Raw genomic sequence first — 20,069 nt, 5'->3', positions numbered from 1 at the left:
ACAAGGACATGAATTTTGGGGGGTCAAAGGGTGTGGAATGTTACGAATTGAATTGTGTCCCCCTAAACCGTGGTTGGAAACCCTGGTGGCATAGTGGTTGAGTGCTACGGCTGCTGACCAAAGTGTCGGCAGTTCGAATCTGCCAGGCACTCCTTGGAAACTCTGTGGGGCAGGTCTACTCTGTCCTGTAGGGTCGCTATGAGTTGGAATTGACTCGATGGCACTGGGTTTGGGTTTTTCGTTGTTGTTTAAACCATGAGTCCCAGCATTATGTGATTGTACTCCATTTTGTGATCTGTTGTAATTTTTCTATGTGCTGTAAATTCTAACCTCTATGAAGTTAATGAGGCAGGATTAGAGGCAATTATGTTAATGAGGCAGGACTTATGTACAGGATTAATTTATATTTTGAGTTAATCTCTTTTGAAACATAAAAGAGAGAGGCGAGCAGAGAAGAGGGGGACCTCGTTACCACCAAGCAAGAAGAGCCAGGAGCAGAGTGCATCCTTTGGACCCGGGGTCCTTATGCTGAGAAGCTCCTAGACCAGGGGAAGATTGATGACAAGGACCTTCCTCCAGAGCTGACAGAGAAAGAAAGCCTTCCTCTGGTGTTGGCACCCTGAATTTGGACTTCTAGCCTCCTAGACTGTGAGAGAATAAATATCTGTTTGTTAAAGCCATCCACTAGTGGTATTTCTGTCATGGCAGCACTAGATAGCTATAGATAGGCACCATCTGCAGAACAAGAAAAATGGAATAAGTGTGCTGTGTGTTGTCTGGTGGCCAAGAGGGTTGGAGGTACGGTTTGCCCAGTGTGGGCCCCAATTCCAGCTGAGAGGCCTGAGGAAAACAGCTTAACCTCTCTCAACCTCACTTATCAACAGAGAATTAAGTACTCCCTGTCACATGCAGAGTACGGCTCCAGGTGCTGAGATTGCAGACGTAAACAGGACAGAGGGGGCCCCTGGTCCCCCAGAGCTCACATTCTGGTTAAGGGACACAGACGATAAACAGATGGCCACTAACCAAATAACCAGTGACCGAGCAACGTAATTTCAAACAGCGACAAGTGCTGGGTAGGAAGTAAACCCAGTGAGGTGACAGAGAATGACATGGGGTGGGTAGTTTTAGATTGGGAACTCAGCTTTAGCTACAGGAGATGAAACTGTGATCAATGAGAAGGTCCAGAAGGGGTTGGAGGCAGAAGTTCTCCATCCTGGCTGCACATCAGAGTCAAGCAAGGAGATTTCAATGATCCAGGGTGGGGCCTGGGCATCCACATTTCTAAAAGCTCTCTGGAAGTTCTAACAGGCAGCCATGGCTAAGAGCCACTGGTTTCGGGGGCAGCATTCCAGGCAGAAGGAGCCACCAAAAAAAAAAAAAAAAAAACCAAACCTGTTGCCGTCGAGTTGATTCCAACTCATAATGACCCTATAGGACAGAGTAGAACTGCCCCATATGGTTTCCAAGGAGCGCCTGGTGTATTAAAACTGCCGACCTTTTGGTTAGCAGCCATAGTTCTTAGCCACTATGCTACCAGGGTTTCCCAAGAACCACAAATAGGTACAAAGACTCAGAGGTGAGAATGGGTTTGTCCTGTTCCCAGAAGAAGTAGGAAGACAGCGGGGCTGAAGACAACTGAGCAAGGGGGACAGGGCAGAGGCTGAGGTCAGGGTGGCCAATAGAGGTCAGATACGTGGGGAACGTATGCTGGAGGACAGCTATGGATTGCATTTTCTGGCTGCCCACAAGGCAAGCAAGACTCAGTTGTCTCACTCATAAAGTGGGCTCATGAGTGTACTGACGTCATCGCATTGTTAGAACTGTACTAGTGTCAAGGCTTAGCAAGAGCAAATGAAGGCTGCAAGGTCAGAGGTGGGGGTGAAGTGAGGCACCAGGCCACCCGATGAGAGGGTCTCTTGCTGTCAGGCAATTGAAAAGCCACGGCCACCAACTCTTGCCAGCTGATCCGAGCTGCCAGACTCAATCTGGTATGTCCCAACATGCATCCCATAGAAGACATGTCCTTAATACCTGTTCAGATGCTTCCTTAAGTAGTGACAGGTGCTAAGAAGGAAAAACCCAGGGTGATGGAACAGGTAGTGTCTAGTGGAGGGTAGGAGGGCCACTTTGGGGAAGGTCAGGGAAGGTCTCTCTGCAGTGGTGATGTTTTGGCTGCCTTCTGCCCAGGGAAGTGGAACCAGCCTTGCTCTCCTAAGCTTGCACAGATTCAGTGAGGCTCTTGATTTCAGGACTTGTCAGAGCTTTCAGTGCATGGATGTGCCCTGTGCCTTGAGCACTAGGGAAGAGTAGTGGAGCCCTGCAGTAAAACTTATCTGGCTTGTTTATTTGGTTCATGCCTTCCCCTTTAGAATGTAAGCACCACGTGGACAGGGACATGGTTTGTCTTATCAACTGCATGATCCCTAGGTGCTTACTAATTATTGTTGTTGAATGAAGAAGTAGAAGAAAAGGAAGGAGGATGGAGGGAATGAAGGAAGGAAAACAGGATGGACGGATGGATGGATAGATGGATGCATGGATGGATGGATGGATGAGTGAAAGGAAGAATAGCATGGAAGAAAAATGGACGGATGGATGGATGGATGGATGGATGGATGGATGGATGGATGGATGGATGGATGGATGGATGGATGGATGGATGGATGGATGGATGGATGGATGGAAGGGTGGATGGGTGGTTGGGTGGGTGGGTTGATGGGGGGTTGGTTGGGTTGATGGGTGGTTGGGTGGGTGGGTGGGTGGATGAGTAGATGGGTGGGAGGGTGGGTAGGTGGACAAATGCACAGATGGACAGATGGATGGGAGAGTGGGTAGGTGGATGGATGAATGGATGGATAGATGAGTAGATGGAAGGGTAAATGAAAGGAAGAATAGATGGAAGCCTGGAAGGAAGAATCAAGGGGTGGATGGAAAGAAGGAAGAAAGGAAGGAAGAACGGAGGATGGCTAGAGGGAAAGAAGGAAAGAAGGAAGTGAAATTGGATGAATCCAGTATTTCCAAGCTGATTTTGCCACTTTCTCTTTTCCACATACACCTGTTTACAACACACACACACACAAATGCAACTTGAGAGAGTAAACAAAACCCCTTTGGCAGTTTGACCCCATTACAGAGGGCAGGGACAGGCCTTCACATCCCCAGGCCCCTTTAGCTCTGGTTCACAATACATATGCTGTTTTATTTATTTACCTATTTTTTATTTTCTGGCTTCTTACCTTCCCCCCCAGATAGCAACAACCTGATTATGCACACACGATGGGCATGCCACATGGCGCCATGTCACCACTTTGCTGCCTCAGCTTGGCCGAGCGGCTGCCATTGGCACCTCGAACCCTCCGTGCAGTTGCTCAGCCCGTCTGCCTCCTCAGTGAGCCGTGGGTCCTCAGAGTGTCAGCAGAACAGCCGGGCTCGGCTGCAAAGACTGTGGTAGCCCCCGCCTCGGAGGAAAGCTAGATCTGAATGGAAACATATGGATCTGAGAGGTGTGGGAGTCTGTCTTTTTTTAATCTCATGAAACCCTTCCCTTGCCTTGAGAGTTCTAAATTTTTTCAAAGCCACCGAGCACGATGCCAGGCTCCAGTTTACCTTTCCCTGTTCACCTGCCTTCAGAGTGCGGCAAAATAATGAACCTCCACCCGCACCCCCTCCAGCTTGCATGAGGATGAAGGAAAACAAGCCGCTACCTTCTTCACAACTATTTAACATGTCTTGATGTCTTCTTTTCCCCCATAGAAGGAATTGGCATTTTTTTTAATTCCTCTTTTTGGTGTTCGTGGCTTGAAAATCAAACGGCTTTACTCCCAGTTTCTTGTAGGCTCCTGCGTTCTGGGACTTCAGAAAGCTACAGATGGGGAAGGCAAGGCTGGGTCCTTTGGAGAACAAGAGAGTTGCTGGCTTGCAGATGGTGGGGTGTTCATTCATTCATTCATTCACATTGCAGGCATTGGGTATTCTGTATCAGGAACTTTCATTCATTTGTTCATTCATCCATTCACACAGCAATCATTAGGCACTCACCCTATAACAGGAACTTTCATTCATTCATTCACATAGCAAGCATTGGACGCTCTGAACCAGAAAATTTCATTCACCCACACAGCATTAGGCACTCACCATGTGCCAAGAACTTTATTTCATTCATTCATTGGTTCATTCATTCTTCATTGGATTCACATTATGTACCAGGAATTATGCTAGGCACCAGAAATACAGATGTGAGTCTCAAGGTAGCCCACTTCAAAGAGACCACAGTACACTTCACAGATGTGAGGCAGAATTTATTTTTACCAGGGCAGTTAGTTGGAAAGCTAATTTAACAAAGACTAACACAAGGCTCCAATGCCTATAGGCAAAAATTGGAGAAGGGGGCAAAGGAGCAAGGAGCTAGAAGTGCCAGGCGCATTGCATTCAGACCTTACTGGCACCCTGCAAGTAGGCACTAACAGACCCATTTTACGGTATTTGTTGTTGGGAAAACTGAGGCTCAGAGAGGTGAAGAGGCAGGACCAAGCTCACGCAGCAGATAGGCTGGCGAAGGACTCTGGGTGCTCAGTAAATCACCAGAACCATAGAGATTATACTAATCTCGGGGGAGAGACTATGAAGAGGGCCTCCAGTTTCATCTCATCCTACCCTTGCTACTGTCCCCATGCTGAACAGGTTTCAGCAGAGCTTCCAGACTAAGACAGGCTAGGAAGAAAGGCCTGGCAATCTACTTCCAAAATATCAGCTGATGGAAACGCTATGAATCACAATGATCTGAACTCATTGTGCGTGGGGTCACCATGAATTGAAGGTGGGCTCGATGGAAGTTAACAACAACAGTCCCCATGAGATGAGGGTGGAGTAGGTTTCTTATTGTCTCTTGTCCCTGTGTTGCAGGCGAAGAGTCCTAGGTTCAGGTACATTAGTAGGTTTAAGGTCATACAGCAGGTATGTGACAGAAACAGGACTGATTTTGAAGCCTTGCCCTTCCCCTTACCTCCCACAGGGCATGGGTACATGTGCACACACACACACACACACCCTCAAGCACATACACACACTCACACACTCATACATACACTCACATGCATACTCATGAACACACTCATTCTCATTCACACACATTCACACACACACTCAAACACACGCACTCACGCATATACCCATATACACTCACACCCTCATGAACACACACACACCCATACACACTCATGCACTCTCACACACTCAAATGCACAACCACACACTCATCACATACACTCACACACATATACATTCACACACTCAGACTCACCCGCACACTCACATATGCATGTATTCACACAGACACTCACGCACTCACACACATGTATACGTTCACACACACACACACAGAGCTCAGCCTGACTCTGCCCACAGCAGCCCGAGGACACTTAGAACCCTGAGTGCGGCTTTTCCCGACAAAGCTACACTCAATTATTGGGAAGTGCCTCCCCTGGCCATTTCTAGATCCATTTGAGAAAAATAAATAAAGCTCGGGCCTGACTCTGCGGTGAGGAGATGACAGTGGCGGATGGAGGGGGAGGTCAGATGGCTCTGCAGTGCCACTGGTGAGAGCAGACAGCATCTCCCATCGCTAATGGGGTTCAGACCAACACCCCTACGCCGCGCCAGGAGGAGTGCTGGTAATGGAATCTCCGTAGGAACCTAGGCCTCCGCCACTCCTTCCTGTCCACTTGATCCGATTACTTTTTTGTTACAGCAGTGATGCCTCTAGGATCATTCAGATAAGATTAAGGGAAGAATAATCTAGAAGGCATGCAGATTTTATAGTCACGGAGCTTCTCCACCCCCCAGCTGGGAAACATTAAATACTTTGTAGGAAAGGTAGACAATATGAAGGACTTGGCACATATACGTGTCTACATGTCTCCACCAAAAAACCCAGCTAATTCATTTCATTCAGATTGGGCCTGACCTGTCATCTTCATTCCTCCTGCTTTTCCACTACCTGAGATGTTATTTTTGTTAAATGGAGATTATTATCCTTCAAACAGAAATAATGCTTCCGCATGTGGAGGAAGCGGATAATGAGGCCACACTGGTCATTTTACACTGAGGACAAGGGAAACACCCACATGGCTGATTGACAGTTGCCACTAAGATACAGAGCCCCTCAGAGACCCTCCCAGGGCGGGCCGAGGTGGGGGCGGGGCTGGGAGCTGGGGTGGGAGGCCTGGTGGCCCTGTCGCCCCTGCCAGCAATCTGTGGGTTCTCACCACCTCCTCAGACATTCGAGCTGACAACTGTGTGAAATTGAAATCGTGAAGTTGATTAAATGATGTATTTAAGGCTTCATAAAAGGAGGAGGTAAGGGACGTGGAGTGAGGAGGGGGGGCGAGGGAGAGCGAGGAAGAGACAGAAAGAAGGAGAGAGATGGGGAGAGGGAGTGAGAGAGGAGGAGAGAAAGAAAGAGAGATAGGGAAGGGGAGAGGGGGCTAGAGAGAGAAGAGAAATGGGAAGAAGAAGAAAGAAGAGACGTAGGGGAGAAATGGAGAGAGATGGGGAGAGGTGTGGAGAAGGGAAGAGAGAAGGTGAAGGGAAGAGATGGGGAGAGAGACAGAGAATGAAGAGACTGAGAAAAAGAAGACAAAAATAAGAATCAAGGAGAAAAGATGAAAAAAGGAGGAAAGAAGGAAGATGAGACATGAGAGGAAAAAGGAAGAAGAAATGGAGGAAGAGAAATAAGGAGAGAGAGACAGATAACCAGGAGGAGAGAAGAAAAAGAAAAAGAGAGGCTAGAGGAAGGGAAGGGAGTAAAGAGAGGAAGAGGTGAAGGTGCACCGGGAGAGAAACCAGGAGAGAGAGGGGCTGCCCTGCACAGAAGCAGAGGGAGCAGTCCCAGGGCTGGGGAGGAGCAGGAGGGGGGTCTCAGATGCCTTCCTTCCGCCCCCGCCTCTCTCCCCTGTCATGTGGGGAGGGTTTATCTCACCAGGAGCAGCAGGCTCAGTCACTGATCTAATCAAATTATTCAGCATTAAAAAACTGCCAAGACATTCCAGTACTTCAGCTTCCAGAGGCCCAGCTGGGATCAAATGCTAATCAACATCGCCACGATATTTATTCCCACTGTCAGGCGGCTGCCTGTTTGTTTTCCGAGGGCTGCATACTAAACTGGAGGAGCAAGATGAATCGGCTGGTGGCAAAGGGATGAGATGTTGGAAGGAAGGCGGGCGGGCAGGCAGGAGAGGATGGGGGCACAGGTCTCGGGAGGGTGAGCAAAGGCCCCTATAGTAGCCCCCGTCTGCACCTCAGCCCCTAGTCCAGGATTCTTTTCAGAACTGTCTTCTCCTCCCCATTCCTGTCTCTACACTGGAGTCTCATTTCATGGCAAGCCAGCTGCCTCTTTGGACTCAGAGACTTCCATTTGAACCCAGGAGTTCATGGATAAGGCAGACGATTATAACCCTCAGCTGCTAACCGAAAGGCTGGAGATTCAAGTCCACCCAGAGGTGTCTTAGAAGAAAGGCCTGACAATCTACTTCTTAAATATCAGCCATTGAAAAGCTCAGGAAGCACAGTTCTACTCTGACACACATGGGGTTGCCACGTGCGTCAAAGTCACCTAGACGGCAACTGATCTTGACCCCAGGTAGGTGGGTCCCTTCTCTGAGCTTCTGTTTCCTGCTCTGTAACAGAGGGCACTAATGCTCCCCCCAGTGGCCTGCTGTGGATTCAATGAGAGGGAGGTAGGAGAAAAAGCAGAGCCCCGGCTGTGTGACTTTTCGGTAGTGACTTAACCTCTCTGTGCTTTGGCTTCCTCCTCTGTAAAACGGAGGTGGTATCAATTGTGCCAATCTCATGGGGCTATCTGTTGCAATCTTTGAATACGTGGAAAGCATCTAGTAAGCACTTACTATATGTTAGTGATAATTATTAGCTCTTGACATTATTACAGGGGGCAGTGGTGGTTCGGTGGTAGAATTCTCACCTTCCACACGAAAGACTTTTGGGTACGATTCTTGGCCAATGCACTTCATGTGCAGCCATCACCTGTGGGTCCATAGAGGCTTGTGTGTTGCTGTGTTGACAAACAGGTTTTAGCAGAGATTTCAGACTAAGAAAGGCCTGGAGATCTGCTTCTGAAAATCAGTCAGTGACAACCACATGGATCACAATGGCCTGAACTGAAACAGATCATGGAGATGGCACACGACCAAGCAGCGTTTCATCCCCTTGTGCATGGGGTACTCATGAGCAGGGGGCAGCTAACCACAACATTATCGTGAGGGTTAGATGAAAAAGAGCATGTCAAATATTTAGTAGGGGGACTGCGACAGATTAGATTTTATGATGACGGTTAGGATTAAATCTGGGTGACTTTGGGTACATTACCCTGTGGGCCTCAGCTTTCTCATCTGTAAAGTGGAGTTAGCATACCTACCTCAAGGGATTGTTATGAAGGTTAAATGAGTTAATATATGTAGATGCTCAGAACACTGCCTGGCACATATAAAAAACCAGCTACCCTGGAAGCAAGTGCCCAGACTAATTATTTTAAAGATTCAGGGACCATACCTCTTTCTCGGAGTTCCCTCCTTTGGCCTCCAGAGAGCCCTCTCCAACCCAGACAGGGAGAGACTGGCTTCCCAGGAAGTTCAGGGACCCCAGAGTCCTTGTCTGCAGCTGCTGCAGGAGTCAGGCAGAGCGGACCAGCCCAGATTCGCCCTTGAACTTGGCGCCTCTCTCCTGGGATCTGGCCCGCCCCTCGCCCCACAACCTGAAGGTCACAGCGCTTGGGGGAAGCCTAATTAATTCCCTTTGTTTTTCAGAGTTTCATTTTTTAAATTACAGCCTTCCCTCCTCTCTAATAAATACTCAACAATTAAAGCTTTTTTTTCCCAAAGTGTGATTTCAACATTTCGATGTCCCTCCCCTCCTGTCACCTTCGCTGCCATAAACAGATTCGTAAAAACTGCTTTTGACGCCCCAGCTGCCATTAGCCACTTAAAATCCCGTAATTATCATCCTATCATGGGCCTGTTAACGAGCAGTAAAAATAAGGCCATTGAATATGGTAATTTATTCGTAAATTAGCCTAATGAGAATAGGTTTCAGACACTGTTTACTTGCAGGCTGCCTGTGCCTGGCCTAGGCAGTGGTGACAGGACTGATGCCACCACCAGAGAGGGTGACCTGGCAGGGGAGGCTGCCCACAAGGCAGAGCTGCCCTCTCCCCCACACCTCCACACCTCCCCTGCATCGATTACTGTTCCCTTCATCAGGACAGGGTCTGGCTCCCACGGGCCACGGGACAAGCGACAGCCTAGCCTGCCCCAGCCAGGCTTTCTGCATGTCAGTGTGGACAATGCTGGGAAATGCTTACCGTGGGCTGTGTCACTTTGGGCACATCACTGTGTGGGCCTCAGTTTTCTCACCTGTATAATGGGATCAACATACCTACCTCAAAGGAATTGTTATAATGACTAAATTTGGAGGGGAGGGTAAATGAGATCAAGCGTGTCGAGTGCATAGAACTGTGCTAGGCTGTGGGCGATAGACAGAAGTTGCCATGGCTGCTGTTGTTATTTTTATTCTTGTTCTCGAGGTCTTGTTCCTCTCCTGGATCGGAAGACCTGCTGGGAAGCCTGTGGCTCGGTTCCTTGACTCCTCTGCCTTGTTACCTCCTCTCTCTCCACCCCAGATGCCTTTTAACCCTGCACACTGAGCTGGAACTGGACTTGAAATCAGACCCCAGGACTCAAGGAGGATGGTGTTTTTCCCATGTTCTAGATGAGAAAACTGAGATTTGGAGAGGGGAAGTGACTTGTCCACGGTTGTCCAAGCTTCCTGGCCTGGCTGCTCTCCCAGTGCCCCAGTACCCCCTTCCATCTGGTCTCACCACTTTCCAAGTATGACATCTGCCCAAAGGCCTTCCCAGCATCCACCGCAGTGACATTGTAACCCAGCCCCACCTCCAGGTCTGTCTCTGGGGAGTCACAAGGCACCTGCAGCTGAACTTATAAGCCCTATCTCCAAGCTGGAGCTAGTTCAAGTGGAGCATGGAGGGAGCACTAGAGCTACCCCAGCTCTGCCACTGACCACTGCTGTGTGACTTTGGGTAAGTCCCTTACCCTCTCTGGGCCTCTGTTTCCATCGGTAAGGGTGAAGAATGTTGATTGTGAATCATAGAGTTGTTATGAGTTATTGTGAGGATTAAACGAGGAGAGCTGTTGCCCAACAGGAATTAATCAGCCTCCCCTAGTGCCTTGCCTGGTGCTTTAAGGATGGCAGGGAGCTGGGAACTGGTTGGTGAATTAAATAATTCGACAAGTATTTATGGAGCAGCAGCTATGTGCTAGGCATTGATAAGTCAAACAGAAGTGGTCCCTGCCTCAGGGCTCTTAGTCTGGTGGGGAGATAGTTGCTATTCTGATAATTGCAAGGCAAATTAAGGGATTAAGTAAATGTTAGCTTGCACCTGTGATAGAGGAAGAGTGTCAGAAGTGTGGTGTCATAGAGATGACTTGACAATATTGGGAGGTCAGGAAATGACCCAGGAGGTGACACTGGAACCAGATCTAAAGGAGGGCAAAGAAGCCAAGGGATGGGGGCAGAAAGAATGCTTCAGGCAGAGGGGATGACACAAGCAAAGGCCCTGGGGTAGGTGGAGTTCAATAAAAGGCCTATGTGGCTGGAGCCCAGGCATGGAGGAGAGCAGACCCAGGACAAGGCAGGAGCAGTGGGCAGGGGCCGGACCGCACAGACGCCTGTAGGCCTTAGAGAGGAGTTGGGGAGGCCCTTTAGCAGGGTCTTCATCCCAACTGCAATGAGGGATTTAATTTGGAGAAAAGGTTGCCTGAGCAAATTAGTGTATGGAAAAGGGTTGGAGGGGCTTTGCATGGAAGTAGAAATGAGTTAGGAGCTTGTTTCATTCTTGGCCCAGAAAGAATGAATAAATGGAAGACAGGAAACAGGAATGGAGAGAAGGAGGGCCATCAAGTACAGCTATTCAGGTTGTTGACCACGCAAGGGCTTCGCAGAACATTAGACCGTGCGGCAGAGCTGGAGTCACCTGGAGGAAAAAAAAAAATTGCTGTCGAGTCAACTCTGACTCTTAACAACCCTGTAGGACGGAGTAGAACTGCCCCATAGAGTTTCCAAGAGTGCCTGGTGGTTTCAAACTGCCAGCCCTTCGGTTAGCAGAAGTAGCTCTTAACCACTAGGCCACCAGGGTGGAGTAATTTTTCCCAGCTCCCCCAGAAGGGCTGTGTGGGCTTGTGTCCACCATGACAGGAAGCAGCCTGTGCCCCTTGTCCCCAGATAAACTGCCTCTGCCCACCCTAGGAACCCGGGCTGCTTCTACCTGTGAGCGGGGAATCTGACCCGGCCCAGCTCACCAGGAAGATGGCCCCCTTTTGGGACCTCCTCTGAGTCCTGTTCCTTCCTTCCCTCCCTCCCTTTTCCTTCTCGTCTTCCTTCTCCTCCTTCTTCCCTTCCTTCTTCTTGCTCTCACATCTCTACTTCAGCCTCTCGCTATCACTGTCTTTCCTATTTCTTTAAGTCTCTCTCTGTCTCTTTCTCTCTCCATCTCTCCCCACTTCTTCTGGCCCTGACCCCCCACAACATAACCTTCCCTGACTCAGGCTCAGGTCACATGCATTGGCCAATGCCCTTGCCCTGAGGGGCAGGCATCCTGTGCCCTCACGCCAATCTTCTCACGACTCCTCACTGCAGCCCTGATCCTCCCATTTTCACAAATTAGGGAAATGAGGTTCAGAGAGGCCAAGTGACTTCTCTGAGGTCACACAGCCTAGAATGGGTAGAGCCATGGCTCAGACCCGGGCCTGCTGATGCCCTGTCCAGGGTTTTCTGCCTTGCAGTGGCTGTTGGGAAGAGAATTTCCAACTCAAATACCGTGACTTTGCCACTCGAACCCACGGTTTAAACCTCCACATATTCAGGTCCTTGTAGAAGTTTGGACCCATGGGCAACATTCTTGAAATATCATACAGCCCCTGCCCTGGCAGCCCCCATTACAACCCCTCCTGGCTGCATCTCCTCACGTTCTGCCAGGGCCCAGGGTCATTTTTCTTTTACCTCCTGACAGAGGCTGAGAGTTTTCAGGGGCAATGGTGATGAGGTTGCCAACCGACTTTTGACCAAACGGGTTTCCAACTGCATTTGAAAAGGAAAATACCTTTCCAATGTACCAAATAATGAAAAATGACAGGGCGAGTTTATAACTGTTGATTTAGCTACCAAATCTCCCCCCGCCCTCCCCAGCCCAGACTCCGGTTCTCGGGAGGTTTTCAGCAAGCATTAATTCACTCTCCTCAGCGCACAAAGAAATAGGCCGTTCCGAATCCATTCGGCAGTGCATCAGATTCAAGGCCTGTTGGAAATGGTTTAGCATCTGCCCTTAACAGATGCTGCAGCCTATGGGGCTAGCGAGGGCTAGGGTGGGGACTTGTGGCATCAGGGAACAAACCTCGATGTCCAAGAAGCAGTAACAGGAGAGGCTGTGGCCCAAAATAGCCGCAGAACATGGCGAGGGTGTTGGCTTAGGGGGTAGATTGTCATTGTTAGGTGCCGTTGAGTTGATCCCCACTCGTAGCAACCCCATGACAGTAGAACTGTTGATGGGGTTTTCTAGTCAGTAATTTTTACAGAAGCAGATTGCCAGGTCCTTCTCCAAAAAGCCACAGGGTGGGTTCGAACTGCCAACCTTTAGGTTAGCAGACAAACTCTTAATGGTTTGAGCTACCAGGGCTCCTTAAAGAGGTGTGGAGGGCATGGAAATGGGAGACCCCGAGGTGGGCTAAGCTACATGTGAGCCCTCCAACCCATTACATCACAAGGAAAGTCAAGGTTGTTGTTAGGTGCCATCAAGTTGGCCCCTGACTCATGACGACTCCATGCACAATGGAACGAAACACTGCCTAGTCCTGTGCCATCCCCATGATCTATTACAAATTGGATCATTGTGATCCATACGGTTTTCACTGACTGCTTTTTGGACGTGGATTACCAGGCCTTTCTTCCTAGCCCATCTTAGTCTGGAAGTTCCACTGAAACCTGTTCAGCATAGCAGCAACACACAGCCTTCAGTGACAAACTAGTAGGGGCTGCATTGGCAGGGAATCAAACTCAGGTCTTCCCCACATGGAAGGCAAGGATTCTTCCACTGAACCGTCATTACCCCTCAAAGTCAAGGTAACGAGCCACAAGATGGTTCTCCAATGGGGCTGTGCTTTCCAGGTTTGCTGAGAGCTTCTAAAAACTCTGATGCTCAGCCATATGCCAGATGAATTATATCAGAATATTTGGGGATGGAACTCAAGCATCCGAGTTGTCTAAATGCTCCAGGTGATTCCACTGTGCAGCCAAGGTTGACAACCAGTGAACTAGGCTGCTGGACCAGTGGTTCTCAAAGCAGGAGCCCCAGGCCAGCAGCATCAGCATCACCCTCACCCAGAAACTTGTTAGAAAAAAATGCAAATGCTTGGGCTTCTCCCCAGACGTGCTGAATCACACACTCCCAAGTGGTCCAGAAACCTGTATTTGTAACAATCTCTCCAGGACATTTTGATGCTTGCTCAAGTTTGGGAGCCACTGATCTAGACCTACCAGGATTGTTGTTCTTGTTGTTAGCTGCCTCCGACCCATGGTGACCTCGTGTGTGACAGAGTAGAACTGCTCAATCTTGGCTGTAATCTTTACTTGGCTGTAATCCTTACTAAAGCAAATCTTCAGATCCGTCTTCCGCAGCACTGCTGGATACGTTGGAAATGCCTACCTTTCGGTTAATAGTCAAGCGCAAATCATTTGCATCACCCAGGGACCTTTAGCACAGTAGGAGAGGTATATTCATTTTTCTCAGCCATTCATTCATTTACATTCACTCACTCACCTAACTGCTCATGTTCTCAGCATACAGTGTGTCCCTACTTTGAGCCAAGCACTGGGCCAGGCATGGAGCATCCAATCATCAGTCAGATGTGGATTTTACACTCAAGGAGATTGAAGTCTCCATATTAAATTTCTCAGAAAATAGAGTCAGAGGGGAAGGTCATTGTCTTAGTTATTTAGTGCTGTTATAACACAAATACCACAAGTGGATGGCTTTAACAAACAGAAATTTATTTTCTCACAGTTTAGGAGGCTAGAAATTCAAATTCAGAGTGCTGGCTCTAGGAAAGGCTTTCTCTCTCTCTCGGCTCTGAAGGAAGGTCCTTGACTCTTTGAGCTTCTGCTCCTGGGTGACTTTCATATGGCTTGGGATCTCTCTTTCCCCATCTCAGCTTCTAGCTTGCTTGTTTAATCTCTTTATATCTCAAAAGAGATTGACTAAAGATATACCCTACACTAATCCTGTCTCATTAACATAACAAATACAACCCATTCCCAAATGGGATTATAACCACAGGCACAGAGGTTAGGATTTACAACACATATTTTTGGGGACACAATTTAATCCATAATATTCTTACCTTTGGCCCCTCAAAATTTATGTCTTTGCCACATGTAAAACAGATTCATCCTATCCCATCATCCCAAAAGTCTTAAATCAAATCCAACTCCAAAGTCTCATTTTCTGAATCATCTAAATCAAATATGGGTGAGACTTTAGGAGTATCCCATCCTGGGGCAAAATTCCTCTTCATCTGTGAACCTGTGAAATCTAGAATACAAGTTATCTGTTTCCAAAGTACAGTGGTGGAACAGGCACAAGGTGGAAATTTCCATTACAAAAGGGAGAAATCGGAGGGAAAAAAAGGATAACAGGCACCAAGAAAGTCCAAAACCCAGCAGAACAAATTACATTAGCTCTCAAGGCTTGAAAATAATCTTCTCTGAGACCATCCAGGCAATGGTCCTGCCCTTCAGACTCTGGGTGTTGGCCATACTTTCTGGATTCTGAGTGGAGGCCCTTCAGCTCTGGGCTTCATCTTTGCCTTCCAGGCACACTGGGATGAGAACTCTGCACCCTTGGCTTTGGGAAGCTCCATTCTCCTAGTCCATCTGAGTGGCAACCTCACCCCGTTGGCCCTGCAGTCCCTGTACTTCTGCCCCTTGGGTGTGCCAGCCCTGTTCTCTTAGCTTTGGGCAGCAGCCTTATCCCCCTGGCACATCTTAATGGCAGACCCCACACTCCAGAACCGAGTTGGCAAAGATCCAACTCTCTGAAACCTAGAAGGCTATGGTTCCCCTCTTTGAGATCCAGGAGACTGTGGCCCCACCCCTTGAAACTGAGAAGGCCCTGCTTCCTGTGCTCCTTCTAACAGTTCTGCTGATTTCTGAGCTGTTCCAGGGATGATCCTTTTCTTTGCTTGGAGAACAACAGATGTAGCTCCTTTGGCCTGTTTCCTGCTGTAGAATTCCAAGAGGCAGACAGCGTTCTTTCCTTTCGTTCTTTCTCTATCCCCTTCAGTCTAAGCTGATGGATTTTCTGCTGTGGTAGCTGGATAGATCCATTAGTCACAGGCTTACTCTCTTTAACAAAAGATTGTGTAGCCACATTCTTGGCAAACATGCTAGAACATGTGTCCTAAGTTTGTACAACAGAATTTTCCATATCTGGAAAGTTCTGTTTTCATTTTGCACAATTCGTTTTTAAGCCTATCTCTTTCTTCTCACATCTTACTATAAGTGACAAGGAGAAACCATGCAGCCCCTTTAAAACCTTGCTTAGAAATCTCATCAGCCAGATATGCAAGTTAATCACTTGCAAGTTCTACCGTCCACCAAACATTTGAACATAATTCAGGCACATTCTTTGCCACCACATAAAAAAAAAAATCACCCTTCTTCACATGTTCGTTATTTTCTTTTAAAACTTCACCAGAAGCACGTTTAATACCCACATTTCTAGAAAAATCTGTTGCTGCCACCATATGTATTCTCTAAGACAATAGAGACTTTCTCTATAGCTCTCCTTGCTTCCTTCTGAGACCTCACCAGAATTGCCTTTGATGTCTATAATTCTACCAACAGTCTTCTCAAAGCAATCTAGGCTTTTACTATTAGGCACCTTAAAACTCTTCCAGCCTCTACCCACTACCCAGTTCCAAAACCACTTCCATATTTTAGGTATCTAGCAGTTCACCACTTTTCTTGTACCAAATTCTGTCTTAGTTATCTAGTACTGCTGTAATAGAAATACCACAAGTGGATGGCTTTAAAGAACAGAAATTTATTTTCTCACAGTCTAGGAGGTTAGAAGTCTGAATTCAGGGTGCTGGCTCTATGGGAAGTCTTTCTGTCTCCCTCGGCTCTGGAGGAAGGTCCTTGTCTCTTCGAGCTTCTGCTCCTGGGTGATATTCATGAGGCTTGGCACCCCTCTTGCCTCATCTCTGCTTCTAGCTTGCTTGCTTAATCTCTTTATATCTCAAAAGAGATTGACTAAAGAGACACCCTACACTAATCCTGTCTCATTAACAAAACAAACACAACCCATTCCCAAATGGGATTATAACCACAGGCATAGAAGTTAAGATACACAGCACATATTTTTTGGAGACACAACTCAATCCATAATGTTCATCAAAGTCAGGAAGGGCTTTGACCTCACTCTTCCAATAATAGTCTCAGTCTTCCTCTCTCCTCTGACTGCGTGGATTCCATTAGAGCTGCTAGCAGCACCACAGGACATCCATGTGTGCATTCTTTTACCCATCATTCATTCAGCAAACACTGCATTCAGCATCTACAGGGTGCAGGCTCAGTGGTAGGGGCTGGGAGATTAGAGACAGCTGATTGAGAAAACCTGTTCTCCCAAATTATAGACTCCAGAGATGAGTGGGACCAGCAAGAAGGACACAGGGCCCAGAACAGACTTTTCTTGTTGAAAGCTCACCCCATGAGAAATGGCAGGATAGTCCTTCCCAACCTGGCCAAATTTGGGTACCAGCCAGCTCTCTTCCCTCTCATGGAGGCAGATAAATGGAGGATTTAAGACCAAAGGACTCTGGACCCAACAGCCTGGATTTGCATCTGGCTCTTAGACCTGCTAGATGGTTGGCCTTGAGCAGGTTACCATATTTCTCTATGCCTCAGTTTCTTAATCTGTTAAAAAAAAAAAATTAAGTGAGGATAAAAACAGCACCTGTCTCCTTGGGTTGTTACAAGAATTAAGTGAACATTTGAAAAGTGTTTAAAATAGTATTGGGCAGTTAAGTTCTATTAGGCATTTGGCAGCTAAATTACGACATCCTCTTTTAAAAAGTCACTGAAAAACAAAATCTATTTTAAAACCAGATTCCTTTTCACATATACTGGGGATTTTGCTTATTCAATCATTACTGTAGGGATTCAATTTATAAAAGGAATAACGTGTGTATCCATATGTTGAATTTGCTTAAAGTGAGGTAGGCATCTCACCTGCTTCTGACAGTGGCGGGGGGGGGGGGTGTTCTTAGAAATTGTGGCAGGATTATTGTGAAACATCATTTCTGAAGGATCAGGTGGTTCCTGGAAATCCCTGATGTTGCCTCCATATCAGTCTGTCCTTTTCTTCCTTTGCCCTGAAAGTTCTACCTGCACCAGGAAATGAGAAAGTGAAAGCTAGTGAGAGACAACGTGTCCTGCCTTTTTAACATCTCAAGATGGAAAATATTAAGAAGCCATATGAATCCTTAAGCTGCCCTTGCTCTGAAAAATGGCTTCCCCTTACGATTCCTTTCACTTCCTGTTTCACAGGAAGTGGCACCCTCCCGCCTTCTCGGCATCTTAGCCAAGATGCTGTACCTATAAATGTTCTCCTCAGCAGAGGCCTGGGCATGGTCTACCCAACACAGCCTCACAGCCAGTGACCCCGGACCACCTAGGCAGATCAGGGTCCGACAGAAGATCTCAAAGTTTTCACATTTATTGCAGGTGTGAACAGGATGGAAATAAAACCAGAAGCTATGTTGAGATTCGGTCATCAAGATCCAAAAAGGAGCATTCTGCTTCCTGGCATTTCTTGCCAAGGATGATCTCAGCCTCATCTGTTCCCATTCACAGGGAGCAAAGGCCTCAATTTTAATAAGGGTGCGGTTCCATTTCCTCGTCTCTTGTTTCTGAAATTGGGCTGGGTGGGGACTTTGATGGTCAGAACTGAGGTGAGTCCAGAGAAAAATGCCCTCATGCTGGACCCTGTGATGTCTGCTACTTACAAGAGCTTTGGCATCCCTCCTTGGAGCTCTGCTTTCACACAATCAACTCTCTCCTGTGGGCCTCTGCCTTCCCTACGTCCATGGATTCATTTTTTTTTTTTTTTTTAACATTGAACATTTATTCTGGAAGTACAAAGTTGAATAAGACATAGCCCTGTCTCCTGGCGCTCACAGTAAGAGCACAAGATAGGGGCAAGTGGACAATTAAACAGGCAGTTAAGCACAGTTATAGGAAGCATGGGATAGGGCAGGAGGTGTGTGAAAACATGAGGAAAGCCATTTAACCCAACCTGGGAAACCAGAAAAGGTTCATAAGAGCAAAGGGTAACCAGGCATCTCTGCCTGCCTCCTTTGGACCTTATCAATTCAGTGTACTCAGCTGCAGGTATCTTAATCTTTGAGTCTTGGGTCTTTTTCCAGAGATTCACAGGGCAGGGTAGAAGTGCCAGGGAATTCACAAGATGTACTCCAGAGCCAACCTCGCCCAATGACTCTTTGGAGGTAGGATATCAATATCTCATGTCCCTCACTCCTAGGGTGAGATGACCCTGAAACTTGTATTCTACAATATTTTTTAGAACTTCTGTGCAGGATTAAGTTCCAGTCATCCACAGTAACATCATGCTTTATAACATACACTTCATTGGCTCCCTTCCCCTTCCTGCCTCACTTCCATGCTTCTCCTGGGGTTTCCTGGGACCCTCTCCCCAAAATACTACTTGCGCTCAAATCCTTTATCTCAAAGTCTGCTTCTAGAAAAATCCAAACTAAGCCAGTTTGGGAGAAGAAGATAAATGTGGTCAGCTTTGGGTTTCTGAAAGGCCACTCTGTCTATCCACGTGGTTGGGAGGTATTTTAGTTTTTTAGGTTACCATAACAAAGTGTTGCAAAACAGATGGCTTTAAAGAATAGAAATCCAGTTTCCCACAGTTCTGGAGGCTAAAAGTCCAAGTCAACGTGTTGGTCAGGCTGTGTTCTGTCTCTGTCAGCTCTAGAGAAGATCCTTCCTTGTCTCTCTCAGCTTCTGGCTTGTAGATGCATCTTCAGGTGGCTGTCCTTCCTCTGCCTTTCTCTGTGCCTCTTCTTTTATAAGGATGCTGCTCAGATGGGGTTAAGACACACCCAACTTAATTTAACTAATACCTTCAAAGACCCTATTTCCAAGCAAGGTCACATTCACAGTTATCGGGTTAGGACTTGGGTACACCCCATCTTCCAGACCTGGAAATGCTAACAACATCTCTTAACCACAGCCCTTGTCAACAGGAAGTGGCCTTCAGATCACACACAAATTAAACCCCTGCCTGGAGGCTGAACCTGATTGAAGGCCACACAACACCACCTCACTTAGGCATGCATGTATGATGAACTCAAAAGGAAAAGAGAACAAAAGTGCACTGCAAGATGGAAAGTTGCAAAGGACTGCAGAGAATGAATCTCCCCAACTAGCAGAACCTTCCTTTTTGACAGTGTCCCGATGCATTCTGCAAAGCTCAAATGTTTACAGAGTCCCTACTTTGTGCAGCCACAGTTGCACCTGTGGCTATTTTTGAAAAATTCAAGTCCAGCCTAGTTCAGCCGGATGCCTATAGGTGCTGGGTGCAACCAAGCCCAGCTTTATGAGGAAGGATGAAGTCAGATGCCCCAGCCCCTGCTGTGTCCCAGGGAAATTTCTTCCCCCTCCTTGGTTAAGCCTGACACCCTACCTTGAGGCGGATTCTGCAGATGGGAACCAAGGCCCAGGCAGGTTACCTGACTCACCCACAGTCTCTGCTATCAAGTGGTAGCAACGGAATTTAGTGCTAGGGGACCCAGATCCCAGGCACATAGTCTGGCATGTTTTGAGGAGGAAACTGGGACCCAGAGAGGGGGCAATTTGCCGAAGGAGACTTCTGATCCAGGACTGCGTGGAACACAGCATTC

Source organism: Loxodonta africana, chromosome 19 (assembly GCF_030014295.1).
Source record: "Loxodonta africana isolate mLoxAfr1 chromosome 19, mLoxAfr1.hap2, whole genome shotgun sequence".
In the NCBI taxonomy this organism is placed as follows: domain Eukaryota; kingdom Metazoa; phylum Chordata; class Mammalia; order Proboscidea; family Elephantidae; genus Loxodonta; species Loxodonta africana.
The sequence above is the reverse complement of the archived record's forward strand: the minus strand, read 5'-3'. Positions refer to the sequence as shown.